The following is a 14,114-nucleotide window of genomic DNA, read 5'->3' on the forward strand; positions in this document are numbered from 1 at the left end:
GGATGAGAGGTAAGTTGATGAGAGGTGGTAGCTCAAACTTAACCCCTTCAGACCAAGACAGGATTCACTGTTTTATTGATTGGGATTTGTCTTTTTTTGCCTGGGAGAGGCAACATTTTATGAAAAGTTCATTGAACTTTCTCATAGCTTGGACAATGAGATGAGGCTGGGGAATACTATAAAACATATTTCTCTGTCTAATATTTCCTCTGCCACATTCTTCAATAACTTAATTGTTTCATTATTTTTGTCCTAGACAAACAACTTTAAGTCAAATTTCTTTCAAATATGGTCTTTAGAGTGTCCATTGAGACTTCCTTATAGAAAGAGATGAAAGGCAAGTATCTAAATGAATATTCCAGAAATCAGATGACTTTCTCTGTGATCTAGGGAGGCAGTTTCTCCTTACATATCTTGGACTAAATTTCCAAAATAACTGTATCTAGATTTCTCAGCTATTGAGGAAATTTATAATTTTAATAATCTAGTATTATTTGATTGGCTATATAGTAAGAGAAAGTTAGGCACATGGCCACCTTCATTTTCATTCCTTAAATTGCTGAGATTTTGTGTCCAACTGTTGGGTGTCATCTTGACTTCATAAAATGATAAGATCCCTTATTTCCACATGGGCCTTATCAACAAACTGAGAGGGGAAAATTTTGGTAAAAGAGCTTACATGAAAAAAATAGCAAATTCCCTTAAAGAAGACATTATAAATTAGGCATCTAGGATTTAAATTCATTGGAAATAAAGCCAATTAAAGTCTAGTCATAATTTTTAGGGTTAATTTTCTTAATCATACAAGTGTTAATATGCCCAGAGGGATCTCATTTTCTTTTATGATTTTAAGCATATATTGTTCTTAGGCCCAATAACTAAAAGCTTACTCAGTGCAATTTTGTTTTTAACATCCTTTATCACAAAAACCCTCTCAAGAGCAATTACCTTTTTTCCCTTAATAGGTGGCCCTGATCCTTCCCTTCCACTTTTTTCTTTTTAAGAGAATCTTTTTTTCATTATTTGCCAACATAGGAGAGGAAAAGGAGGGGAAGATTACTACTAACCTTTCTAGGGAAGGCATATACCAAACAAAAGCTGCTCCACCTCCCAGAGCATCCTTCTCTGAGCAAGGGGAATTGGGGTAACTTTCCAGGAGTGTGCCCCTTGCTGTGGTTGATCACTCCCCACCCCCCTCACACAAAATATACACTGGTACCCTTCTGCAAATTTCCTGGAAAAGAGTAAAGAGGGCTTTGAGGTCAATGGAGAGGGTAAGCTTAGAGAAAAAAAAAATGAGGAGGGCATTTCTCACCTTCTCCAGTTGGAGAGTATTGATTTGTCCCTTCTGTGGTCCCCATTATGATGAAGGCAAAATGTTCTCAGGGAAAGTGGAGATTTGAAAACCAGGTTTGCTTTGGGGTGAAAAACTCACCATTCTGACTCAAGAGGGTTAAGAAAGGCTTAGATTTTAATTCACAGATTGTACAAAGATTCACTTAGACCCACAAGATCCAATATGAAGGAGGGTTTGGCCAAACTTTTATAGGGAATCTTGCCCCTGTCTTATGTAGGGTGAAGTTGAGGGTAGGGGGGTTAAAGTGTTACCGACCTAAACCTGACTGGAGTTAGACAGCCACCTTGAAAAGCACCTTGGTCTTCATATCATTTCTTCATAGTTCTAATTTTCTTTTTTCTTTCTTTTCTTTTTTTTTTTTGCAAGGTAATGGGGTTAAGTGATTTGCCCAAGGCCACACAGCTAGGTAATTATTAAGTGTCTGAGTCTGGATTTGAACTCAGGTACTCCTGACTCCAGGGCTGGTGCTCTATTCACTGCGCCACCTAGCTGCCCCAATTTTCTCAGCAATTTAAAAAATATACTATAGTAAGTCTTTATCCCAATGTTTGGAGTCTTTGAATTTATTGAATTTCAGGATATCAGGTACATTTGCTTTCATATGGTATGTACCTCTTTTGCTTCATAGATAGTCCTCTTTTTTCCTTACCTAGTACCAAATTATTACTATATTTAAAAAACATTTTAATTAAAATTTGAGTTCCAAATTCTATCACTTTTTCCTCTCCTTGAGTCTCCTTTCCCCTCCTTGTGATGGTAAGCTATCAGTTTTAGGTTATACATGTGCTACTTTGTAAAACATTTCTGTATTAGTCATTTTGCACAAGAAGATGAATAAAAAAATAAAGAAAATGAAAAATAGCATTCTTCCATTAGTATTCAAACTATCAGTTCTTTCTCTGGAGGCAGATAGTATGCTTTTTCATTAGTTCTTTGAGATTGTCTTAGCTCATTATATTGCAGAAAATAACTTCATTGAACAATATTGCTGTTACTATGTACAATGTTCTGGTTCTGTTCTCTTTACTTTGCATCAGTTCATTTAAGTCTTTCCAGGTTTTTTAAAAAATCACTCTGCTTGTCATTTCTTACAGTATATCATTACAATCACACACCTTCAATTTCCACTTCTTAGCCACCACAAAAAAGAGCTGCTATAAATATCTTTGTAGAAGTAGATACTTTTCTCTCTTTTTTTGGATGTCTTTGGGTAGACCTAGCAGTCATGGTGTGGGATCAAAGGGTATGCAAGTTAGCCCTATAGCTTATTGGGCTATGGTTTATTGACTCTTTTTTGAATATCAAGACCTTTGCTTTTTCTCCAATCTTATGAAACTTTTCCTGTTTTCTATAATCCTTCACATGGTACTAACTGTGGCTCAGCAAGTGTTTATTCTCTAATTCAATAAGCATTCAATTAAGCATCTTTTCTGGAGGAAAAAAGGGATTATAGACCAGTGTGCTTGCTAGCATGAGAAACATTTTCCACTGTGCCTTTTTAGCGTTATTTTCCTTTGGAAAGTTACCTACTGAGAATGCACAAAACTCTGGTATAGTCATTGGAAATTGCTTTTTCAGTCTCTTTTCTTTGATAGGGATCCAGCTCATTGTGTCTAAGTCATGAAAAGTGATAGTGTATATTTTTCCCTTGCACCTGCACATTATGTTGTTATAAGATCAGTGGCAGGGAAAATATTCATCAACAAATGGGTGTGATAACTGTTCCATGGTGATATTACACTATGAAATAGACTTTTTTTTGAGCATGAAAGGTAGATAACATTGATGAAATTTTTTTCAAAAGGGAAATAAAAATTTTCAGATATAAACTAGCTCAATGGATATATTGTTCATGGCATAACCTGGACCTATTATTGTTTTCTAATAGTTGGAAGAATCAGGGAAATAGACATGAGGGAAGAATAACTGTTTTCTTTTGCTGCTAGAAGCTCAGCTTTGTGCAGTTGGTACCCTGGCAATTTGATGGTTTTTATAGCAATCGTCTCTAGTCTTGGGGATACTTATATTGATGAAGAATATGCCAATCCATAAATTATTTAAACTCAAGTGACTGATTTTCATGACAAGGCCTGATCCATTTCCCCTGATCCTTTTTGAAAATTAAAACCTTTTCTTTTCTTGCTTTCTATTACAGTATTTTTTTATTACATCTGTTTTTAATAATATTTTATTTCCCCCCAATGTCATGAAAATTTTAGCATTCATTTTTACAAGATTTTGAATTCCAAGTTTTTCTGTAGGTAGTTTGATAGTTTATAATATGCTATTATATAAAATTTATTTCTATGCTCACATAAAATATATTTCCATGTTCATCTCAGATGTGGAAGAAGAAACAGATCAAAAGAAAAAATGACCACAAGAAAGAATGAAGTAATTGAAAAAATATGCTTTAATTTACAGAGTCCATAACTTCTTTATCTGGTTATGGATAGCATTTTCTTTCAGCGTCCTTTGTATTTGCCTTGGATCATAGTGTTGATCGTAGTTGATCATCACACAATATTGCTCATATTGTGTACATTGTTTTCTTGGTTCTGCTCATTTCACTTTGTAAGTCTTTCCAGACTTTTCTGAAATTGGTGTTTTCATCATTTTTAATAAAACAACATATTCAATTATGTTCATATACCACAGCTTGTTCCACCATTTCCCCCACTGAGGAGCATCCCCTCATTTTCCAATATGCCACCTCAGAAAATATTTTTGCACATGTGGGTCCTCTTCCCTTTTTTTCGTAATCTCTTTGGGATCTCTTAGGGATACTGCTGTATCAAAGGGTATAAACAGTTTGGTCGCCCTTTGGGCATAGTTCCAAATTGCTTTCCAGTAGTATCCCAATTTCCCTACATCTTCTCCAACATTTATCATTTTCTTTGTCATATTAGCCATTCAATTAGGTGTGAGCTGGTATCTCAGAGTTGTTTTAACTTGCATATCTCTAATCAAAAGGATTTGAAGCACATCTTCATATGCCTAGAGATAGCTTTGCTTTTTTTTTATCTGAAAAACTGCCTGTTCATATCCTTTGACCATTCATCAATTGGGGAATGGCTTACATTTTTATAAATTTGACTCAGCTCTCTCTCTCTCTCTCTCTCTCTCTCTCTCTCTCTCTCTCTCTCTCTCTCTAAGACTGTAAAGATTACTTCCCAGTTTTCTACTTTCCTTGTAATCTTGGTTGTATTAACTTTGTACAAAAGCTTTTTAATTTAATAAAAGCAAAATTATCTATTTTATATTTTGCTGTGCTCTCTATTTCTTCCCCCTCCTCAGAGATCTGAGAGGTAGACTATTCCTTGCTCTTCTAATTTGTTTATGGATCACCCTTGGTTCACCAAGGTCTTTACTTAATTTATATCCTATTGTTTTCCAGTTGTTCCAGCACTTTTGTCAAATATTGAGTTCTCCCAGAAGCTGTGGTCTTTGGATTGTTATAGCTTTTTCCTGATAATATAATGGCTTAAACTAAAATCAATTGAGTATTTGATTATGTGAAAACTGACCATTTAAAGGCATAGCACAAATTACTCATGATTATATTGACTTTCTTCATATGGAAATTACTCTGATTATGAATTTACAATCATTGAAATAAATCTCATTGCCAATTCTCTTATCTATGCTACAGGGGGAAAGAATATTTGAAAAAATGAAGTGTACAGCTGATTTTTTTTATCTTTTTCTCACTAGATATAAAAGCTGCTAGAAAATAGCCCCAGAAACCTGACTTTAGGAAAAAACTAGACTGGACTGGGTATCAGGTAAGACCTAAATTTGATCTTGCCTCTAATATATATACCTTAGTAATATTTGTCCTTCTCGAAGAAGACCATGACATTAGGGAAGTGATGCTAAAACAAGCACATGAATTGGATTTGAGTGAGGACTGCTATGTTAAGTCACCAGCTTCCCCTTCTCCTAGAGCCATTTGGGTCCAGTGGCCAGATATGAACCAGGAAGACTAGAGATGGCACTGGTTGCCAGGCAATCAAGGTTAAGTGATTTGTTCAAGGTCACACAGCTAGTAAGTGTCAGGAGTCTGAGCCTGCATTTGAACTCCCATTCTCTTGACTCCAAGGCAGCTAAGTGGTGCAGTGGATAGAGCACTTACCCTGGAGTCAGGATGACCTGAGTCAAAATTCATCTTCAGACACTTAATATCTACCTTGATCTACCTTAACATTTACCTTAGTGACCTTGATCAAATCACTTAAGGTGCCTAGATCTCAGTTTCCTCATCCATATTAATCAACAAAATATATTATGTATCTACAATATGTCAGATACTCTGCTAAGCACCATAAATATAAAAACAATAAATAAAACAATCCCTAACTGTAAGAAGCTTATGACCTTTAAACACATATGGGTTGTAAATGAAGAAAAGAAATATAAAGTAATTAAATAAAAGAAAGTTTATGAGAGAGGCTACTAACATTTGAGTAGATAGAACTAATTTCTAAGTTCTCTTTTAGTTATACATCTATGATTGTAGGTGACTATGGTTCTCGGTTCCCATACGTCTTAGTTTTCAACTCCAGGAAGTCACCTGAACCTCTCTCTCTGAGTCCCAGTTTTCTTATCAGAAGCTATGGCAATATTTACATTCTGTTATTTCAGAGAATTGTTCTTAGAAAAAAAATGTATTATTATTTGAGTAATCTTTTCTTCTGGAGCTTGAAAGTATGTAGTAACTTAAATGTGAATTAAAAACCAACTTAAAACAAAGGTCCCTGTAATTTTGTATTGGAGAAATTAGTTCATGTATCTAATTCTGATTTTTTTTAATGTGGTATCTTAGGTCAAATGGATCAACTAGCTCTGTCTCAGTACTGATCTTCTAATTTCTAGTTCAGTGCCTTTGCACAGCCTATCCTTCATATCTAGAGGTATTTTTCTCTCAATTTCCATCTTTTTGAATACCTACATTTTTTTTAATGAGGATCAGCACTTGTACAATCTGACTTTGGGGGGGGGGTTCTTTGCTTGGTGGGAGGGTGGGGGGAGAGGGGAACAAGGTGGAGAGAAACTGTTATTTTGTGTTTGTATCTCTAGGACCTTGTACACTACCTTGTCAGTACTAGTACTTCTTTGACTAGATAGGATTGAATTGAACTGATTTTTGGATTCTGAGTTGCTTTGAATTCTGTTGTTTGTTTTTTTAAGTAACCTATGTTTAATTTAAACATGGAATGACTATATACCATTCAACATAATATAAATGTATAGGAAGTTTTAAAGGGTAGCATCCTATGGTGGGGCCTGAGACTCAGTTGGAATATGAAACTGAAGGATTTTATGTGTGTCCATGCTTTCACTGTAGTTCCCTAGAAGAGTCTTGTTTTCTAGAAAATAATTTCCCTCTGCTCTTGTCACTTTTTCTGGACCTGGTTTGCACCTAGGAATGTTACCCACTGCTTTACCCTACTTCAAGGCACCTTGGCCATGTAGTATCTGTAACAAGCTTTTCTTGGTTCATATGACTGTCATCCAACTCAGACTCAACACATGTACATTCTCTTCATCCCACCTGGAAAAATCTTTATAGAATCAAAGAATATTCCAGGATGCTTTGGATGGAGATAGTTATAAGTAGTTATAATCAGGGCAACGTTGCTCTCAGGTCTCCTAGGAAGAACTCATTCAAGTTTGTATCACTAAGATTGTGTTTTTAATTTGTGCTGTGTACATCTGGCAGAATTGCCCTCAGGGCCTGCTAGGGAAGCAGACTTCTAACCATATCTGACATAAAATCTCCAGGGGATGACATGCATAAAAACTACTCTGACTATTAGAGCTAGCTGATTAACCAGCACTGACAGCTTGCTTCAAATTCACCATCATCCTTATTAGAAGTGGCACAATTTGAACATGAAAAGGGACATTTATGCCCTCAGTAACAGTGTCCTTGGTGCCACTGTCAGAGATTAACTTGGATTTGATAGAGTGCAACAATTTTTATGTTCTATCATGTGTTTTTAATCTTATAACAGTAAAGATTTCTCTGCAGAACACTGAATTGGACCCCTTTTCTGCATACTCACAGAATGATTTGTTTTCTTGGTGGATGGACTGATGTGTCCCATACTGCTCAGGCCTGAGGCATGAACAAAAAATTTGATAACAGTAATTGTTGAATTACTCAGCATTATAAGACACTTTACATACATTTGATCCTCATGACATTTCTGTGAGAAAGCTGTAGTTATTATCCTCATTTTCCAGATGATGAAATTGAGGCTTGCTCTGGTTAAATAAATTGTCTGAAGTCACACAGCTAATAAGTATCTGATAAAAGGGTCTTAAACCTAGGTCTTCCTGATGACACATCTGGAGCTCTTTCCATTGTATCTGTCTCTTTAGAGGACTGGAAAGAGTTCAGTAACTTTTTGGAAAAAAACATTTCTTGTCTTAATTCATATGAATAATAAATACAAGGTACATGTTTGATATGAAGGGACTTATGCCAAAAGATAAGATTTTAATATGACTATATTGGATGATATTAAGATAACTTCATTGCATAAATATTTATTGAGAATGTAATAAATGCAGTCTAATTTATTTGGGGGGAACCAAATGTGGCATCTCAAGGAAAAGAACTTATACATATATGCATATATATACATATATATACAACATATACATGTACTTATATATTCATAAGAGGATTGACTCTGAACTGTTAAATATAATGTGATGAATATATTAATTTTACACATCTTCCTAAAAGGTGCCTGCCTATTGTATTTCTATTTTAAAGAAACACTCACCATGAACATCAGAATAATACCTTAGATTTGCATAGTGCTTTTATAATTCACAAAGCACCTAGGATAGTGTCTGATATATAAGTATTTAATAAATGTTTATTGACTGATTACTTCCACATATATTTCATTTAGTTCTTTTAAAACTTTTTATTGATCCTCTTCCTTAAAATATTACTTCCTTTCTCCAAATGTCACTCCCCTCTCCAAATAGAGCCTTTCATAATAACAAAGTTTGTTCAAGTTGTTCAGTTGTTTCAGTCATGTTTGACTCTTCATGACTCCATCTGGGGTTTTCTTTTTTTTTAGTTAAAGATTTTATTTATTTTGAGTTACAATTTCCCCCCCAATCTTACTCCCCCACCCCAGAAAGCAATTTGTCAGTCTTTACATTGTTTCCATGTTATACATTGATTCAAATTGAGTGTGATCTGGGAGCGAAATCATATCCTTAAGGAAGAAACAAAGTATAAGAGACAACAAGATCAGATAATAAGATACCAGTTTTTTTTTCTAAATTAAAGGCCTTGAACTTTGTTCAAACTCCACAGTTCTTTATCTGGATATAGATGGTATTCTCTATTGCAGACAGCCCCAAAATTGTCCCTGATTGTTGCACTGATGAAATGAGTGTATCCATCAGGGTTGATCATCACCCCCATGTTGCTGTTAGGGTGTACAGTGTCTTTCTAGTTCTGCTCATCTCACTCAGCATCAGTTCATGAAAATCCTCCAGGGTTCCCTGAATTTCCATCCCTCCTGGTTTCTAATAGAACAATAGTGTTCCATGACATACATATACCACAGTTTGCTAAGTCATTCCCCAATTGAAGGATATTTACTTGATTTCCAATTCTTTGCCACCACAAACAGGGCTGCTATGGATATTTTTGTACAAGTGATGTTTTTACCCTTTTTCATCATCTCTTCAGGGTATAGACCCACTAGTTGTATTGCTGGATCAAAGGGTATGCACATTTTTGTGACCCTTTGGGCATATTTCCAAATTCCTCTCCAGAAAGGTTGGATGAGTTCACAGCTCCACCAGCAATGTAATAGTGTCCCAGATTTCCCACAACCCTTCCAACAATGATCATTGTCCTTTCTGGTCATATTGGCCAGTCTGAAAGGTATGAGATGGTACCTCAGAGAAGTTTTAATTTGCATTTGTCTAATAAGCAATGATTTAGAGCAATTTTTCAAATGATTATGGATTGCTTTAATCTCTTCATCTGTAAATTGCCTTTGCATATCCTTTGACCATTTGTCAACTGGGGAATGGCTTTTTTTAAAAGTATGATTCAGTTCTCTGTATATTTTATAAATGAGTCCTTTGTCAGAAACATTAGTTGTAAAGATTGTTTCCCAGTTTACTACATTTCTTTTGATCTTGGTTACAGTGATTTTTGTCTGTGCAAAAGCTTTTTAATGTAATGTAATTGAAATCATCTAGTGTGTTTCTGGTGATGTTCTCCATCTCTTCCTTAGTCATAAACTGCTCCCCTTTCCATAGATCTGACAGGTAAACTAGTCCTTGATCTTCTAATTTGCTTATAGTATTGTTTATTATGTCCATCTGGGGTTTTCTAGGCACAGATATTGGAGTGGTTTGCCATTCATTTTATAGATGAGGAACTGAGGCTAACAGGGTTAAGTGTTTTGCCCAGGGTCACACTGCTAGTGTCAATAATAAAACAGGGAACTTCTATATTCCCCCAATTCTCTAAGAAAAAGCTAGAGTATACTTCACCACTTCAATTTGTCAAAGTCTAAAATTTACAATGTTACTTTCTATGACAGTATTAATTGTTCTAATTCTGCTTATTTTGTTCTATATTAATTCACACAAGCCTATTCTAGTTTCCCTGAATCCCTCATTCATTGTTCCTTCAAGTGCAAAAAAATCATTATATTCATATACCATTACATCATTTAATATGATAGAGCAGGTATTATGATGATTTCATTGATGGGGAAAGCTCAGACATCATCTTTTCATCATCCTCTTCCTAATCCTCTCAACTGCTAATGCCTTCCTCTTACATTACTATGTAACTAAGTGCTTTGTATTCATGCTCTTTATGTTTACTCTATATAGAATATATATTTCCTATATGTTCACTTATGATTTAAACTCTTTAAGAACAATAATTTTCATTCTTTCTCTTTGAATCTGGCACTGGATACTTAATAGATGTTTGCTGATTGATTGCTTTGTTTGAATTTTTTATCTTGTCAATATAGGAACCATTATGCAAATCTAGGTAATTGGACTTCCAAATCCAGAACTTTTCCCTTATTTATTATTTTTATGGTCTGAACTGTAGTTGATGATACTCCCCACCACCTATTGTTCAGTCTCCTGTTTTGCTATCTCTGTGTCAATGTGGTGACTTTTCAGGGTGAAGGAACTTGCATTGATCAAAGCCATAAAGCATGATCCTTGCTGCTCCTGCATTTGACCAACAAACTAAAGTGTCCTGAGTGAGAGCTAAATCAATAAGAAAGCATAATTTTATAGAGAAAAGTGTCTTTACCCTATGATAGAGAATGAAGGAAATGAACTGTAGGAGAATGGAGGTATCTGAATATCACTACTCAGTTTGTAGCCTCAAGTCATTCATAGATTTTTTTTGGGGGGGGTGATAATAATAGTTGGCATTTTAAAACTTCTTCATCTTCAACATCTATAGATGTTTCCTTGTTGGATCCTTACAACAATATAAAGAACAAAGTACTACAGGTATTAGTATCTCCAATTAAGGTGATTTTTTTTGTCCTTCATTCTTGAAGAACAGGACATCAGGGGAGGTGATGCCAAAGCAAACATATCAATTGTATTGGAATGAGGGGGTACTGTGCTAAGTCAGTCTCATTTTCTCCTCCAGAGTCATCTGGGTCCAGTGGTCAGATATGAATCAGGATGACTGTAGTATTTGGAATATCATCAAAAAACATCACCTTTGAGGAGAAATTGGGTGTGTATTTTTGGAAGAACATTTCACCACATATTTCCTTGCCACTATTTTTTTCCAAATTCTTTTTTAAAATAAATATTTTATTTGTTTTCCAATTATATACAATAGTTGTTTCTATCTATCATTTTTCTGTAAGATTTGATTTTACAATTTCTCCCTATCTTCCCTTTCTTCCCCTAGCCCCCTACAGAAGGCAATCCTATCATCTATACATGTTTCTATCCTGCACATTGATCAAAATTGAATGTGTTGAGAGAAAAATCATATCCCTGTGGAAAAAATAAAATATTAGAGATAGAAAAATTATGTAGTGCATAACTTTTTACACAGCTAGATAATTATAAAGTGTCTGAGGTCTGGTTTGAACTCAAGTCCTGACTCCAGGACCGATGCTCTATCTACTGCACCACCTAGCCACCCTGACAACATTTTTTAAAGAAAAAACTTGAAGATTAGTAGTCTTTGGTCTTTGTTTAAACTTCACAGTTCTTTCTCTGGATACAAATGGCATTCTCTGTCACAGATACCCTAAAATTATTCCTGATTATTATTGCACTGATGGAATGAGCAAGTCTATTAATGCTGCTCATCACCCCAAGCAAGTCCAGTAATGCTGATCATCACCCCCATGATGCTGTTATGGTGTATAAATGTTCTTCTGGTTCTGCACATCTCACTCAGCATCAGTTCATGCAAGTCTTTCCAAGCTTCTCTGAAATCCTTCTGGTTTCTAATAGAACAATAGTGTTCCATAAAGTACCATAATTTGTTCAGCCATTCCCTCAATTTCCAATTCCTTGCTACCACAAACAGAGCTGCTATTAATTTCCAAATTCTTAAAAGTGAATCTGTTTGAATATGTAATAGATTCAAGATACAAATTTTGGGGCATTATTGAAGTAAAACTTTTTCACTGATTTTTAAGAATTTTCCCAAAGCAAAGAAAAACAAAATGAATTTGAAGTCGTTCTGATGGAACGAGTGCTGAATTTTGATTCAGAAAGTTTGAGTTCAAATCCCAGTTGTTCAGTCTTTTTCAGTAACTCTTTGTTATCAAATTCTTTGTAACTCCATTTAGAGTTTTCTTGGCAAAGATACTGAAGTAGTTTGCTATTTCCTTCTCTAGCTTGTTATACAGATGAGAAAAGTGGACTCAGTGACTTCCCTAGAGATACAACTAGCATATATCTGAGGCTAGATTTGAATTCAGGTCTTCCTGACTCCAGATCCAGCATTCTATTCAGCTAATCACCCATCTTCCCCAGATCCCTGTTTTACCTGTATTACATTGGGAAAGTGATTTTATTTTTATGGATTTCAGTTTTCTCATCTGAAAAATGAAAAGTTTTGGAGTCAGGTGATGTCTAAGGTCTTTTCTGACTATATGAAATAGGTGTTAATCATGAAGTAGTTAGGATAATATGCCGGATTTGAAGTCAAGGTAAACCTGCGTTCAAATCCACCCTCAGTCAACTGTATGACACTGGGCAAGTCACTTAATCATCTATGCTTCATTTTCCTCAACTGTAAAAGATGAGGATATCATAATAGTTAACTTTCAGGGTTGTTGTGAGTTTAAAAGGAGACAAGATTTGTAAAGAACTTTGCAAACCATAGAGTACTATAGAATGATTAACTCATTCTGGAGTTTTTTTCAGAAAGAAATTTGTAAGGAGCAGCTAAGTGGTATAGTGGATAGAACCAGTCAGAAGGATGTGAATTCAAATCTGGCCTCATACACTCTACTAGCTGTGTGTCCATGCTTGTCACTTTAACCTCAAATGATCTCCTGGGGGTGGGGATGGGGTGATGAAATTCGTAAGTAAAGAAATCATAACTGTCAGCCCAAATGAATTTAGCTATTGATGCAATTGTTATTACCCTTCTTCCCCCCATCCTATACAAGTGTCTATTAGGAAGAGGAAGCTATAAGGAAGTTTAGCAATTACAAGATATTATGTGTCAATTTAGTGAACTCCTTATTGCAAAGTGAGGATGCTGCACAAGATGAGCAGGCGTGGAGGTGGAGGTTGATATCTGCAGCTTCAGAAATAATTGGAGATCCGTTTGACTAACATCTTTAATTGCCGGTTTAGTAATTGATTCAAGAGAAAGATTGCAGCTGGTGACCATTTGAAACTGCAGATTTGTGAAATCCCCACAGATTACCACAGAAGCTTGTGAGCTTCTCATTCTAAATTTAGTCTTCATCATAGTTTCACTTACTATTCCAGTTCTTCAACATCTCTCTTTGACTGTTGATAGCCACTAGCAAAACATTGGTGTAATATTTCTATGTGATAATTCTTTTGGGATAACTACTAACATTTATTAAGAGGCAACTTGACCCAGGTCAGAACTGTTCTGGTCTTGGTTCTCCCATGCATTAACCATATGACTTTTGGCAAGTTTTTTGCTTGCCCTTACTATTCTGAGATATTTTGGATGTGGAATGAGATAACACATAGAAAAGAATTTTGCATTTACCAAGTCAAAGGATCATACAATGAGGACTGGAAGAAATAATCGTGGGAAGTATTAATAATCATAATTTTTAGAAGACTCAGTATTTTCAATATTCTAAGCTAAGATTATGTCCAAAGGAAGACCTTTGACTTTTTTGGAGTGATTTTTTTGCTCGTGCACGTGTGTGTGTGTGTGTGTGTGTGTGTGTGTGTGTGTGTGTGTGTGTGTATTAACAACAGTGCAGGTTCTTTATCAAATGTCTTTATCAAATACAGCATTATGCTCTCTACTCTGGGATGTTCTGAGGCTAGCATTTTGCAAACTTAATTTTATTAAAAAGTTTGCGAACTTTGCAAAGGGTTTTTATAACTGATAATTGTTATAAATTTTATTGTTTTTATTTTATGTATTTTATTATTTATTATGTATATGTTATTAGTCTACAGTTAACAGGCTTCCATTCTGATGAAGACTTCATTCCTTAAATTTTCTCCATTAGTGCTGAACTTAAACAATGTT

At 35.1% G+C, this 14,114-nt stretch overlaps 1 protein-coding gene across 1 annotated transcript in view; it reads left to right on the top strand.

Moving 5' to 3' along the window:
- Positions 1-14,114, top strand: part of RASGRP3 (RAS guanyl releasing protein 3) — a 136,496-nt gene that overhangs the window by 39,836 nt on the left and 82,546 nt on the right. Inside the window, exon 2 of the mRNA XM_074209686.1 lies at positions 5,072-5,142. The gene's annotated coding sequence lies outside the window, so the exon portion shown is untranslated. The remainder of the gene's footprint in view (positions 1-5,071; positions 5,143-14,114) is intronic.

Source organism: Macrotis lagotis, chromosome 1, assembly GCF_037893015.1.
Source record: "Macrotis lagotis isolate mMagLag1 chromosome 1, bilby.v1.9.chrom.fasta, whole genome shotgun sequence".
NCBI classification, from domain to species: Eukaryota; Metazoa; Chordata; class Mammalia; order Peramelemorphia; family Peramelidae; genus Macrotis; species Macrotis lagotis.